The sequence below is a fragment of the Labeo rohita genome, chromosome 25 (assembly GCF_022985175.1).
Source record: "Labeo rohita strain BAU-BD-2019 chromosome 25, IGBB_LRoh.1.0, whole genome shotgun sequence".
NCBI lineage: Eukaryota > Metazoa > Chordata > Actinopteri > Cypriniformes > Cyprinidae > Labeo > Labeo rohita.
In genome coordinates this window covers 14479311-14493516 of record NC_066893.1, presented here as the reverse complement: position 1 = coordinate 14493516, position 14206 = coordinate 14479311, and the positions used below count along the sequence as shown (strand labels likewise).

Below are 14206 nucleotides of genomic sequence, written 5' to 3'. Positions count from 1 at the left end.
GCCTTATTTTGAGTCATGAGTCGTGGTGTTAGCGAAGTTAGCGGGAGTTTGAGGATGATGTGCTGACAGCAGAAGAGTTGAATCATCTGGAATCATCTTGAAGAGGCTGGTTGCACAGGGACTGAATTTTGCGAATAAAGTGCCACAAAAAGTGCATTTCAGAAATGGTGTAACAGTTCTGTTATTTACATATACACAATGTGTTTAATATATCAAATAAAAACTGGACTGAAGCATCAGAAACAGAATACATAGCAGAATACCCCTATCCAAACAACCTTCCTCAGTTCTTGTTAGCGCTATATGCTAAACGAATATGAAAAGCTATTAATGTGCTCACCAAAAGCTAACTGAAAAAATGTATATATATATTTCTTGCCAGTGTCACATGATACTATTTCCTTCCTAAATGTTAATATGCTAAGCTATTACCATGCTAACCAAAGGCTAACTGAAAATATTTATATTCCCAGACAGCACATGTACGTCTGCAAGTGAGACAAGATGAGCGTTTGACATTAAAAAGTATATACATTGTATTATTTTTATGAAAATAACCATTTCGCTAGATTCCTCAACTTACTACCGCATTTGGGATCATTTGAAGCCGCATTTAAACTGCATTTTAGAAGTTCAAAATCGGGCCACCATACCAGTCCATTATATGGAGAAAAATTTCCCTCAAAAAACATAATTTCTTTATGGCTGAAGAAAGAAAGACATGAACATCTTGGATGACAAGGGGTGAGTACATTATCTGTCAATTTTTGTTCTGGAAGTGGACTTTTCCTTTAAAAAAACAGCCTCTGGTCTCCTTCCCTGCGCCACAGCGTTAGCTGTACACTGTAAAAAACAATTTGCTGAGTCAACTTAAAATAAATTGTAACCTGGCTGCCTTAAAATTTTAAGTTCACTCAACTCAAAAAAAGTTTATTCAACTTCAAATGTTAAATTATACTAAGTGACAACTTAGATATTTGAGTTGAATCAAGTTAAAATTTTAAGGCAGCTGGGTTACTTAACAATCTGTTAAGTTTAGCAAACACAACTATCTAAGTTGTCACTTAGTACAACTTAACATTTCAAGTTGACTAAACTTATTTTAGTTGACTGAACTTAAAATTTTATAGCAGTGGGGGAACAAATTATTTTAAGCTGACTCAACAAATTGTGTTTTTTCTTTTTTACAGTGTAGACGTTAAGGTTTTTTGGCTAAAGGTTGCAGGCTTGCCTACTAGTGGCTTTGGGTATATCTTTCTATTTTTAATCAGAAGTATTTCCTCAAGGCCTGGTGAAAAATGTTGGTTGTTATTGTGATATCTTGTTCCAGTACATCAAACAACTTTTGGTTAGTGTTAAACTAAGTCCAGCTAAGCTATTACCTTGCTAATCATTGGGAAAATTTACAAAATGTACATTTTTTTTAACTGAAAGTGCTTATTTCATACAAAATACTATCTGTCCTTCTAAAATAATAGACTAAGGTAGGCCTAGTACTATTAATATTTAATGTCTTTGAATAATTAATAATAATTAGCATTTTTATGATTAAGGCTAAAACACGTTAAGCCTTTTTTTTGTCATTTTTAATCAGGCACTAAATACAGCACCCATAGAAAGATTTATAAGCAGTGAAAGTGCATGGGTGTCCAACTTTAGCAATTAGCTTTTCCCCGTTTGAACTTATCCTGTATTGTCTGTTGTTTCACCTCAATAAAAAGATAAATCCCTCTTTTCCTCAATGTTAACAACAATTCAGAGGTTCATTCTACTAAATAAGGAATACTGAAAAGGTGTGGGAACAAATGGGTTGAGGAAGAGCCAAGGTGTTTGCAGAGCCAGCAGGTCAACAGCGGACTGAAGGAATGTGTTTGATGCTCCTGTTTCACAGGAGAGGTGTAATATTTCCCTCACAAATCCAAAACACAAACCAGAGAAGATGCACTGACGCCACACACTTCATTTTATCTCCATCCATCATTTCCAGAAATAAGAAGAGAGTGATCTGGTCAGGTGAAGTTCAAGATTGCTCTCGATTTTGCGGCGATGATGGTTGGCATGGTTTCTGTTTCTCTAGCAGAAGTCACACATGAAAGTGAAGTTGTAGGCGGGCATGAGGTGGCTGAGGCCTTAAAATCCTCCAGGCCAGCCAGTGACAGGAACACTGAGCCCAGACTAAGAATAAAACCTCACACGCTCTTTCCAATCTCACATGTTTAGAATGTGTGTCATCTGAAAGTGTCAGGAACACAGTAACACAAAACTTACACCCCGAGTTTGTGTGTGTGAGAAGCTGATGCAGAAGACTGCTGTGATCTCTTTTAAAACTCCATAGACACTGATGGGGGACCAGAATATAGTCATATAACTGAGAACTGATTGTCTAGAACAAGCGAACAATCATCCAGAACACCCTAGAAACCACTTAGCAATGTCAAAGCAATGAATAAAACACCTTAGTAACTGCCCAGAACACCCTAAGAACAAGTAAAACACCCTAGTAACTGCATAGAAATTACTTGAAAACCACATAGAATACCAAAGCAACTGTAGAGAACACCCTAGAAACAGCCCAGAACAACCTATCAACTGCATACGAACACTAGTGTTAGTGTTTAGTGTTAGTCAAGTCATTGCTATGCAGGTACTAGGGTGTTTTAGTGGTTCATATGGTGTTCCATGTTCCACCCAGAACACCCTAGCAACCGCATATCAATGTCCCAGCAACCACGAAAACACCCTAGCAACTGCATAGAAATTACTTGGCAACCACCCAGTGACCACTAATACACCCTAGAAACCACATAGCAATGTCCTATCAGTGGCTAAAACACCCTAACAACTAAAACACCCTAGAAACCACATATCAATGGCCTAGCAAACACTAAAACACCATAGCAACTGCATAGCAACACCCTAGCAACCACACGAAACACCACATGAACCACTAAAACACCCTAGCATGCAAAGAAATGACTTGCAAACCAACTAGAATATCAAAGCCTATCAACCTATCATTTGCATAACAACACCCTAGCAACCAATGGAATACCATAGGAACCACTAAAACCCTAGCAACTGCATAGAAATTACTTGACTACCCAGAACACCCTAGCAACTGTATAGCAACACCCTAGCAACCACATATAAATGTCCCAGCAACCACTAAAACACCATAGCAACTGCATAGAAATTACTTGGCAACCACTAAAACACCCTAGCAACTACATAGCAACATCCTAGCAACCACAGAAACACCACAGGAACCACTAACCATAGGAACCACTAAAACATTCTGGCAACTTTCCACAGCAGCAATGTCCCAGTAGCCATTAAAACAGCCTAACACCCTAGAAACCTCATATCAATGTCCTAGCAAACACTAAAAACCCTAGCAACTGCATAGCAACACCCTAGCAACCACGTAGAACACCACAGGAACCACTAAACACCCTAGCAACTCTATAGCAACACCCTAGCAACCACATATCAATGTCCCAGCAGCCATTAAGACACCCTAGAAACCTCATATCAATGTCCTAGCAAACACTAAAAACCTTAGTAACTGCATAGCAACACCCTAGCAACCACATAGAACACCATAGGAACTACTAAACACCCTAGTAACTGGCCAGCAACCACATAGAACACCCTAGGAACCAATAAAACACCCTAGTAACTACATAGAAATGAAAAATGAAATTACTTATGCAGCTGTATAGCAACACCCTAGCAACTACATATTAATGTTCCAGACACCATTAAAACACCCTAGCAACTGCCCAGAACGCCATAGGTACCAGCAACTGTATAAAAATTATTTGGCAACCACCCAGAATACTTGCCCAGAACAACTTAGCACCTGTGTAGTAACTCCCTAGAAACCACACAACAATGTCCTAGCAAGCACAAAAATACCCGAGCAACCTCTCACAACACCCTGCATAGTAACTAGCAACCAGAACACCATAGGAACCACTAAAACACCCAAGCAACTACACAGTAACGTGTAATTTCAGTGCCACCAGCGATACCACAAAAATACAAGAATAATTGTTTACAAATTGTTTTTTAAAAAAAACAAATAAACACTCCTCTCAGATGCCATTGGTCAACAACCAGATAGCCCCGCCCCAAACCCAGATCATTGGCCAAGGCAATGTTGATGTCTGACAAACAGATTATAACTCCATATAGATTTTTCTAATGGTGCAGAAATTACATACTTCAGCTTTAAATTTGTTATTCTGTAAACCACCTTGGTTAGTCTTGAGTAGAAAGTGCTCTTTTGAAAGCATGCAATGACTGATGTTTTAAAATGCAAAAGTGATCTATATTATTAATGTGCTTTTGGTAAGTGGTGGGAACTCAGCGTGCATTATACAGTATGATGTCATTACACGTGTAGTGAAGATCTCATGAGGGGCTCGTAAAATCTTTTGCTATGAAATCATCTAATCAAAAATGAAGCAGATGAGGGTATATTGGGGGAACAAGTTCATACGCAGCTCCCTTGCCTATGATGTTAGAATTTTTAAAGATGTTAAGAGATCGAATGAACGTAGGTCATAACCTGAAGTATTCATTAGAATATTACAATTTTAATGTGGCTACAACTATATTTTATTCATTCTCAGTATGCTATGATGTTTACTCATTCTTCAGGCTGATGTAAACTCAAATGATGCAGTCAAGTATATTTGGCTGTTTTGTTCATGCTTTGGCTGAATGACTAAGTCTCTTATTCTCTAGTTTATCCTCTTCCTGCTGGCTCGGTATCCAGGAGAAGCCTGATTAAATAAATGACGATGTGTCCATGCTAACTTCAGTTTAACTCATAATCAGTGGAAAGCATGAACTGTTTCCGGAAGGATGTTTTCTATATGATTTTAGCCTAGTAATTCCAGTGGTCGAGCAAGAACTTATTGATGGGTCTTTGTCAGTTGCATATTTGTACATATGTACATTGATAAAATGAATCATCCAGAGATTGTTGGAGCAACAAAGACTGTGATCATTCAGATTCAAATATCTGAGTTTGTCTGATACTATAAGGAAGGATTAAACAACTTGTTCTGTGTTGTTCCGCGACAGGACGAAACCTGAAGCTTCGGCACACACCTGCTACAAATGCTGAGCTCATCTGCGAGTCTTACCACGACTTATCTCATCTCAGAAGTGCGACATGAGACTGTCACGTCACCTCCTGCCAGCTCAGGTGCACCCAATGCTGTTTCACGGCCTGTTGCGTCCTAAAGATGATCAACCATGTATCCTGGAGTCAGTGAAGACACAAAACGTCAGCTTCCCCAAATGCAGTCAACACAACGGTACCCTTGTTAAAGATTCAAGCGTTTTCACTGTGTACTCGGCCAGACCCTCAGAAGGAGTAAATAATACATGTAACTCAATGCATAAGAACTTAGCATGTGTGCACAAGTCACATTGATTCTTCTTGCTTTGTCATTGTTGTTGTTTACTATCACACAATACTTTAAAGGGATAGTTCATCCAAAAATGGAAACTACCCCATAATTTATTCAACCTCAAGCCATCCTGGGTGTATATGACTTTGTTCTTTCAGATGATTATAATGACAGTGAATGGCTGTTGAGATTTTGAAGTCCAATAAAGTGCATCCATCCATCATAAGAAGTGCTCCACACGGCTTCTGGGGCAGTTTGTGTAAGAAAAATATCCTATTTTAAACTTTTATCCTAGTCTCGCGAGAACCAAGTTTTGTTTACAGCAAAGGAAAACCAGTTTCCTCTTGGCTTATATAGAAATCTTCATTTTGTACTTCTAATTTGTGACCAGTGTTTTGTTTTGCTCTCTCTTTTGTGCTTTCGCGTATGTGACTTCTCACCGGAGCTTACAATATGCTTACATTCTATGTCATCCACTGGAACGCCACTCTTTCGTGAACATGTGCAACAGTTAGCGAAATTAGAGATTAGGGTTAATTAAGTGTAAATACAGATATTTTTCCTACACAAACCCATCGATTCACTTCAGAAGGCCTTTATTAACACCCCAGAGCCGAGTGGAGCACTTTTATGATGAATGAATCCACTTTATTGGGTTTCAAAATCTCAACACCCATTTACTGCTATTATAAAGCTCAGAAGAGCCTGGACTAGGGCTGGGCGATATGGCCAAAAAAATTATCACAATATATATTTTCTTCATATCAGTCGATATCGATAATTATCACGATAAATGTCAAATTTTTATTTCTTTCAAGTTTAAAGGCAGACTTTGCTACAGTGTTAAAGGGGTCATCGGATGCCCATTTTTTCACAAGTTGATATGATTCTTTAGGGTCTTAATAAGAAGTCTTTAATATACTTTGGTTAAAAATTTTCAGTGTAGTGTAAAACAACACCCTTTTTATCTTGTCAAAATGAGCTCTGCAAAAATCAACCCATTCTGATGGATTGCTCCTTTAAATGCAAATGAGCTCTGCTCGCCCCGCCCCTCTCTAGTCTCTGTGGAGTGACATGCTGCTCTGAGAGATTGTTTACTTTAGCACATTTAGCACATTTAGCCACAAAACTTTCTAACTAGCACGTTATTAGGCGTGTTATTAGACGCACATCCCAGAGCCTGTGCTACATGAGCTTTTGTGCTTAAAAAGTATAAAAAAAAATATTTTTCGAAAAAAGTTACTGATCGTTTCGCTAGATAAGACCCTTTTCCTTGGCTGGGATTGTTTAAAGCCGCATTTAAACTGCATTTTGGAAGTTCAAAATCAGGGCACCAATGAAGTCCATTATATGGAGAAAAATCCTGAAATGTTTTCCTTCTTTACGACAGAAGACAGAAAGACAAGAACATCTTGATGACAAGGAGGTGAGTAAATTATTTGTAAATTGTTGTTCTGAAAGTGGACTTCTCCTTTAATGATAATAACATAACATATTTTGTCTCCTAGAAATACACATTTGATAGTAGCTTGAGTTAGGATGCAGATTTATGTTCATTATCAAAATCAGTAATATCTGTAGAAAATGTAGCAACCTTTTATATGGTGAAATAAAACCACAAATACAGCACCTCAATACCATGGTAAAAATGTAACATGGTTCCTAGTTTTTTTTAATGAAAAACAGTAGTCTAAATATATTTAGTATAAATGCATAAAAGCTATAGCTTAATTACAAAAAAATACTGTAAAAAAAATTCCATTATTCTTCCTTGAATACATATAATACATGTCTACATTAATAATATAATACAATTTGACACGAATACCCACACTTCTGACACAATACCACTGTGCAGTTAGTGCTACTACAGTAAATCTATGGTAAATGATGGTGATTTGTAGATTAAAAACCCTACTGATTGTATCGCTGAGCACAGTGTTTCTCCTGTTTGTCAGCGCTTTTTCATCTGGCTATAAACTGAGCTATTTGTGTGCTTCACTGAATTCAAGCGCTTCACACTGGCGCTGTTTAGTGTCTGAGACTCATCAGTGAGTGAACGTATCTGCTCTAGTAAGTTCCCCCCCGTGCCGCCATTTGAACTTTGATTTAAGCGGATAAAGGTCAGAGTGGCACGCTTTGACTAGGGCTCTTTTATTTTGCCTTTGCCGCATAAACATTATATCAAACATTATCGAACTCTTATCTTTTATTGAGGAAATTCATATCATGCGATAATTATCGTTACCGATTTATCGCCCAGCCCTAGTCAGGACATTTTAAATATGTGACTGTGGACCACAAAACCAGTAAATTTTTTGAAACTTTTTGATTTACACAGTCTGAAAACTGAATAAATAAGCTTTCTGTTGATGTATGGTCTGTTAAGATAGGACATTATTTGGCCGAGATACAACTATTTGAAAATCTGGAATCTGATGGTGCAAAAACATCAACATTTTTAGAAAATCGCCTTTAAAGTTGTCCAAATGAAGTTCTTAGCAATGCATATTACTAATCAAAAATTAACTTTTGATATATTTATGGTAGGAAATTTACAAAATATCTTAATGAAACATGACCTTTACTTAATATCCTCGATAATTTTGACCCAGACAATGTATTGTTGGCTATTGCTACAAATATACCCATGCTACTTATGACTGGTTTTGTGGTCCAGGGTCACATATAACTCTGATTGTATTCATCTGAAGAATGAAAGTCATATACACCTAGGATGATATGAGGGTGAGAAATCATGGGGTATTTTTTATTTTTAGGTGAACTATTCTTTTAAACTTTGTCATTGACATTTTTTAATCATTTAATGAGGTGAACATCTTTCCGGATCACTAAACATATCAAATCTGCCACTTTTATCAAATGAAACAATCAGTGACTCTTGTGTGCAGGTACAGGATGTTCTGATCTGTGGTGACAAATGTTCTGTTTCTGCACTCAAGATAAACCATTAAACTGTCTCTGGTGACCTTTAGAAGTAAACTTCACTCTTCTTGCCAATGCGGGTGTAGAAGTTGGTGGGTAATGGGAAACCATTGTCGGTTCAGAGCCGAGGGCGATTTAGCATGAAAGGGAGTAAACAGCTCCCAGTGGAGCAGTGACTGGCAGTTGCCACATGGTGTCATAAGTTTGGCTGTGGTGTCATCTGAGCATGAGTTCCTTCCTTGTTGTTAAACAGTTGAACCCCAGCCCTCCCTTTGTCACCAACAGCCGCAGACCACATCCTGAACTCTGGTTTAGCGCTCTTCCTACTGATATGACTGCTATTTCACAGTAGACACTCACATACACAGCGCTGTGACCTTTGCTGTATTATAGTCAAGCCAGAGTACTGTACTAAGTGCCAAGAGTAATATATTAACCAGGCAAATCTTACAAAGAAATTTATGGGTCATATTAAGCCCATAAATCCAAAGGAAAAAATTAGAAAGATAAGAAAGTAGGTTTTATGAGAATTTGAGCACATTTCCCCCATGCAAATTCATTACTGTAAGCAAAACTATATATATAAACAAATAAATAACAGAAATAAAATATATATTGAATATAATCTGTGTATTAATAATTATTAAAAATGTATGATTAAACAAAGAAATTCTGATAATAATAATAATGTATACATATATAGAGAGATAGAGATAGCGAGAGAGAGACAGACCTTTATATATATTTTTGTTTACATAATTTGTTTGTATACTGTGTATATTTATTATGTATATATATATATATATATATATATATATTTAAAATATTTACATTTATTTCCATGTATATATTTATATTCATATAACTGATATAATATCTACATTTTTAATATATAAATATTACATTTTTCTTAAATGTATACACGCATGTGTATGTACTTTTAATGTACATAATAAATATAAACAGTACACACACATACATTATGTAAACCTTTATTTTGGATATGATAAACTATATGACATATATATATATATATATATATATATATATATATATATAATTTTTCTTTTTTCCATTTTTTAAAGCAAAGATCTTTTTTTTTTTGGGCTAACAATTTTTTTTTAGCAAAAATTGTCATTGCTGTAATGCAAACATATTTATTTTTAACTAAAATTTTAAAATTTATTTTTAGCTAAAATTTCTAGATAAAAATGGTGTGTGTTAAAAACAATATATTAATTTGATTAATTTGATTTTATTAAAAATTGTTGTTATAATCATTATTATGATTAATATGTTTATTTGTTATAACTTTTTGTTTTGTATAATTTTATATATTATTATTTTTTTAATTTAAGATTTATTTTTTGGCATTTTCACCTTTATTACCCTTATTGTTTAACTTTATTACCTTGGATCAGAACTGACAGGAAGCGAAGTGGGAGAGAAATAGGGGGCTGGGATCGGGAAAGGTCCTCGAATCGGGATTCGAACTCGGGACGTCCAAAGCGTAACGGCACTGCACGTCAGCGCGTGATCCATAAGCGCCAACATTTTTCTATAATATTTTTATTATTATTTTTTTTTTTAATCTATATTTTTTTCAATAAAAACGAAATGTATCATTTTGGCAATGAGTCATGTGTTTTATCTTGTGCAGGGGGCAAGATGGATGATTTGCCATCTTTTGTGTAACACTGAAAGGAAAAGACTTGAACAGTTTACTGAGCACGGCATGACTGTTTTAAACTCATCAATATTTAAGCAGGCCGGCTTTTTGCTTCTCTCTCTCTCTCATGCTTGAGTGAAGGTAATTCTTGCATAATTTGACTTTAATGCATTCTTAGCTCAGCAACAGGAAGATAGAAAGCGAAAAAGAAGTATTCACATCAACATCAAACACTATATCACTGACTATGTGATAAAAACATTCAATTTTATACAGCTAATTAGACTGTCACCGATTAGACTGGCACTGACTGAAAATGTGTGCTACTGTTACTTCCTGTTTGGAGCTTGTGTGGTCGTCAAGTGCAAACCTCTTTACCTCCTACTCAGATCAAAAGGTTCAAAGCGACCAGTGGCCTCCTGCATCTCTTCCTTATCATGTACGACGTTTCCCCCTCAGCAGTAACCTTTTGAACTGCCTCTTCAAACCGCCTGTCTTGATGAGCCTCAGTCATCAAACTGCAACCAGAACACAGTGGAATTTTTATAACAGGATACAATTTTGGTGAGGTGTGCATGTTTATGGGAGGAGCTAAAGGTTTGACCCTCATCTGAAGGGTCAAATGACGCCCTAACAGGAAGATTAGGTGTGCCATTTGTTTGCAAAAAATCCTATTTTGAGGAAAATCGCCTCAGTCAGCGTAACCAAATCCATTCATTCTCTGTTTTGACTCTCTTCTGTTGACAAATGACTTAATGTGTAGGATGTTCACGGTAGTTCATTAATAAATGTCTAAACTAATGAATCACCTCTCACAAAAGATTACTTAACTGTTAAGCATTTGGGTGACACAATGAAACCTAAATAGAGGTCATACAAAACCAAACCCTCTGAGGCAGTAAATCCCAGTCTGCAGTTGTAAAGTAGGTTCTTCTCTCGCTGCGAAAGCTAATGAATAGCCGCATTTATCGGGTGGTCATGTGGACCTCGACAGAAAACAGTAGCGGTTGTATCTGGTCTCCTCTTTATATCTCATGATACCGTTTGTACAGAGGATGAGGAAGCAGAGAAAGCGTGTGAGAGAAACATTCTCTACGATGTTTTATTTTTAGTACATGTCAGACTGTTTATGCACTCAGTTTGTTGCCTGAAACGATCATTCTCACAAGGACAAATGCGGAGATGTTGGAAAATGCAGCAGTGCTGTGACTAAAACAGACCTTGATAATAAAAAAACGGCTATTTTGTACCTTGGTGTCCAAACCAGGTGTAATGTGAAGCGTTTGCACAGCCCGAAAGATACGGTGTGATAGACCGATTCTCAAACGAATGATTCTTACGAGCTGATTCTTTTTCTAGTCAATCATAAGTAAATAAATACAGTCAAACCAGTGTAGCGTAATTCTAAACGTGTAACAATTCCAAGCGTGTAATTAAAATAGCCGTTTTAAAACTGTTTTTTTTTTTAGTTAATCAAAAGCATATAGCGTAACCGCTGTAATCCGACTCCCGAATGAATGACTCTTACGAGCCGATTCCTTTTAGTGAATCAGAATCAGTATAGCTATCGTCCGGATGTTCCCATCACAACGCGTAGATAAACATCACGTGTGTTGTCAGTAGTATTTTATAAATGTTCCTGAATAACATTCTGAAACAATAAATTCATAAACATACAACTTACTGTGAGATTTAAATAATAGCACACTCACGGACTGTTCATTGTAGTTAACATACACCATGCGTTTTGTCACGGAATTTATAAATACTACTGAATAAAATACGCTAACACATTTTTGTGTTTAGTATTGTTATTAAGGCCAGTTACTGGATTGCGTTTAAGATCAAAATGCCTGTAAAATAGTTTCAAATGTATTTTTTTTTAATTATCATTTGCCAATTAAATTGCTCAGTTTTTCTGAATATAGAGGGGTTGCACTTACGTCATAGGATGCACGGCCATATTGGAGATACTCGGATGTAAACAACAGCATTGATTGCACAGTTAATGTACTACTGAATACTTTGTTCTGCTAATTTATACTGTCTAAACAATGGAAAAACTGTGGAATCTTCTAAATCATATAGAGAAGGACTAAGTAAGCAGGAAAGGGTGCAATATTTAGACAAACTAAAGTTAATAGATGGTAAAGATAAGTTAGCCTAATATTTCACCTACCTGACCAGAAGTGATAAGAACAAGTGATAAGAAAAAATGAAAACAAATGATAAGAAAAATCTTGAATGTTGTCAAGATTCTTGCCCTGAAAATCCTGTTTTTTGCACTCTTTTCCTTGATTTGTTATAACTTTTGGCAGTCTGTAGCACTCCAAATGTTTTTCCTGTTCTGACCGATTAGTGCAGCCCAAAACATGACAATAATTGACCATTTCCAGCAGTAATAATCAGCAAAATATGCAAGTTTAGTTTGGTTCAGTGACATTGTTTACATTTAGTGCTGCCAATATGGCTGGTTGATGGCGTCATGAAACACTATATTTGATCCTTATAAGTAGTTAAATAGAATCATTAATGATATTTTTGTAGAAACTCCAGATGTGTGCAATAATCATTTTTAAACAGATTGACTGGTTTAACATGATGTTGAATATGTGGAATCCACAGAATTCCACGTATTTAACCTCAGCAAGTCAAGTCAAGGTGTTCCCATAACGCACTGCAGGGTTATTTCCACCGTGAAGGAATCTGGCTCATCCTTTTAACTTCACACTGATCAAACCTGAAAAGACCTTTCTCATGTGACCAAACAGTCATTGTTCTGCACCAGGTGTTCGGCCTCCTGAGCGCTCAACAAGCGCAAGGTCACCTGGTTCACGTCCGGCAGAGCAGAAAAAGACGTGACGGCACCTGTTTGTGAAGGTGTGTCATCACTTCTCTGGAAACATGATTATTGTGATTGTGGGTTTAAAATCAACACCCACAAGACCAAACCTGCCACCACTCCCTGCTGAACAAATACCTTATTCAAACATATGTAATCATTTTATATTTAATTTGATTTGTTCATGAGTTGGAAGGATATGAGTGATCTACTCTTTTTCATTTACAATTCATGACTTAACATTAGACCAAAAAAAAAAAAAATGAGTCATGGCCATTTCCTAATACAGAAACAAGCATTTTAACCCATTGATCTAATCTAATTCAAGCGGATCTGGCTTTTAACAGCTCTTCAGATTAAGAGAGGCTCTTTGGTGTTAATGTGGAAACTGGATCCCTGTTTTCTTTGTTAATGGGGGTAAGGGCTATGTGTCCAGGTTATGCAACTGATGGCTGCTTTTCTGTCATCAATCACTCTACAGAAGTTTGGCTGGACTGCCTGTGACCTCCACCCAAACTAAGTAGTCCATTTGAGACTTGTGTTAGGGCAAAATTGATATGCCTGGGAGCTACTGTTTTATGTTGCTCAAGTGTGACGTTGATTGGAAGTGCATTTTGTGTTTTGAAAATGTAAGTTTAGGCCCAGAAAATGAAAGCTGGCTCATGAAAAAATATGTTAAAAATAAATTAGCTCACAATTCTGACCTTTTTCTCAGAATTGTGACATATATAAACTCGCAGTTGCGAGTTATAAAGTCAGAATTGTGAGATATAAACTTTCTGAGAAATGAAGTCAGACTTGTGAATATAAATTCTGACTTTTCCCCCCAGAATTGTGTGATACAAACTCACAAGCCAAAAATTCTGACATAAATTTGTAATTCTGAAAAATAAAGTCAGAATTGGGAGATAAAACTTGCAATTCTGAAGAATGAAGTTGGAATTGAGAGATATAACATACAATTCTGACTTTTTTCTCACCAGTTGCGAGTTTATATCTCGCAGTTCTGACTTTCTTCTTGCAATTCTGACTTTTTTTCTCAAACTTGTGAGATATAAACTTGCAATTGTGTTTTATAAAGTCAGAATTGCAAGATAAAAACTTGCAGTTCTGAAAAATAAAATCAAAATGGCAAGATAAAAACTAGCAATTTTTTCTCGCAAATGTGAGTTTGTATCTCGCATTTCTGACTTTATTTCTCACCAATTGCAAGTTTATATCTCGCAGTTCTGACTTTTCAAATGTGAGATATAAACTTGCAATTGTGAGTTATAAAGTCCATTTTGAGGGGAAAAAAATAACATAACTCGCAGTTGCGTTTTA

At 36.3% G+C, this 14206-nt stretch overlaps 1 protein-coding gene across 1 annotated transcript in view; it reads right to left on the bottom strand.

The window, feature by feature from the left end:
* si:dkey-106n21.1 (solute carrier family 23 member 2) overlaps window positions 1-11321 on the bottom strand; it is a 74685-nt gene extending 63364 nt beyond the window's left edge. The window contains exons 1-2 of the mRNA XM_051098909.1: window positions 11292-11321; window positions 10420-10559 (exon numbers count right to left, since the gene is read on the bottom strand). The gene's annotated coding sequence lies outside the window, so the exon portion shown is untranslated. The remainder of the gene's footprint in view (window positions 1-10419; window positions 10560-11291) is intronic.
* Between the last annotated feature and the right edge of the window lie 2885 nt (window positions 11322-14206).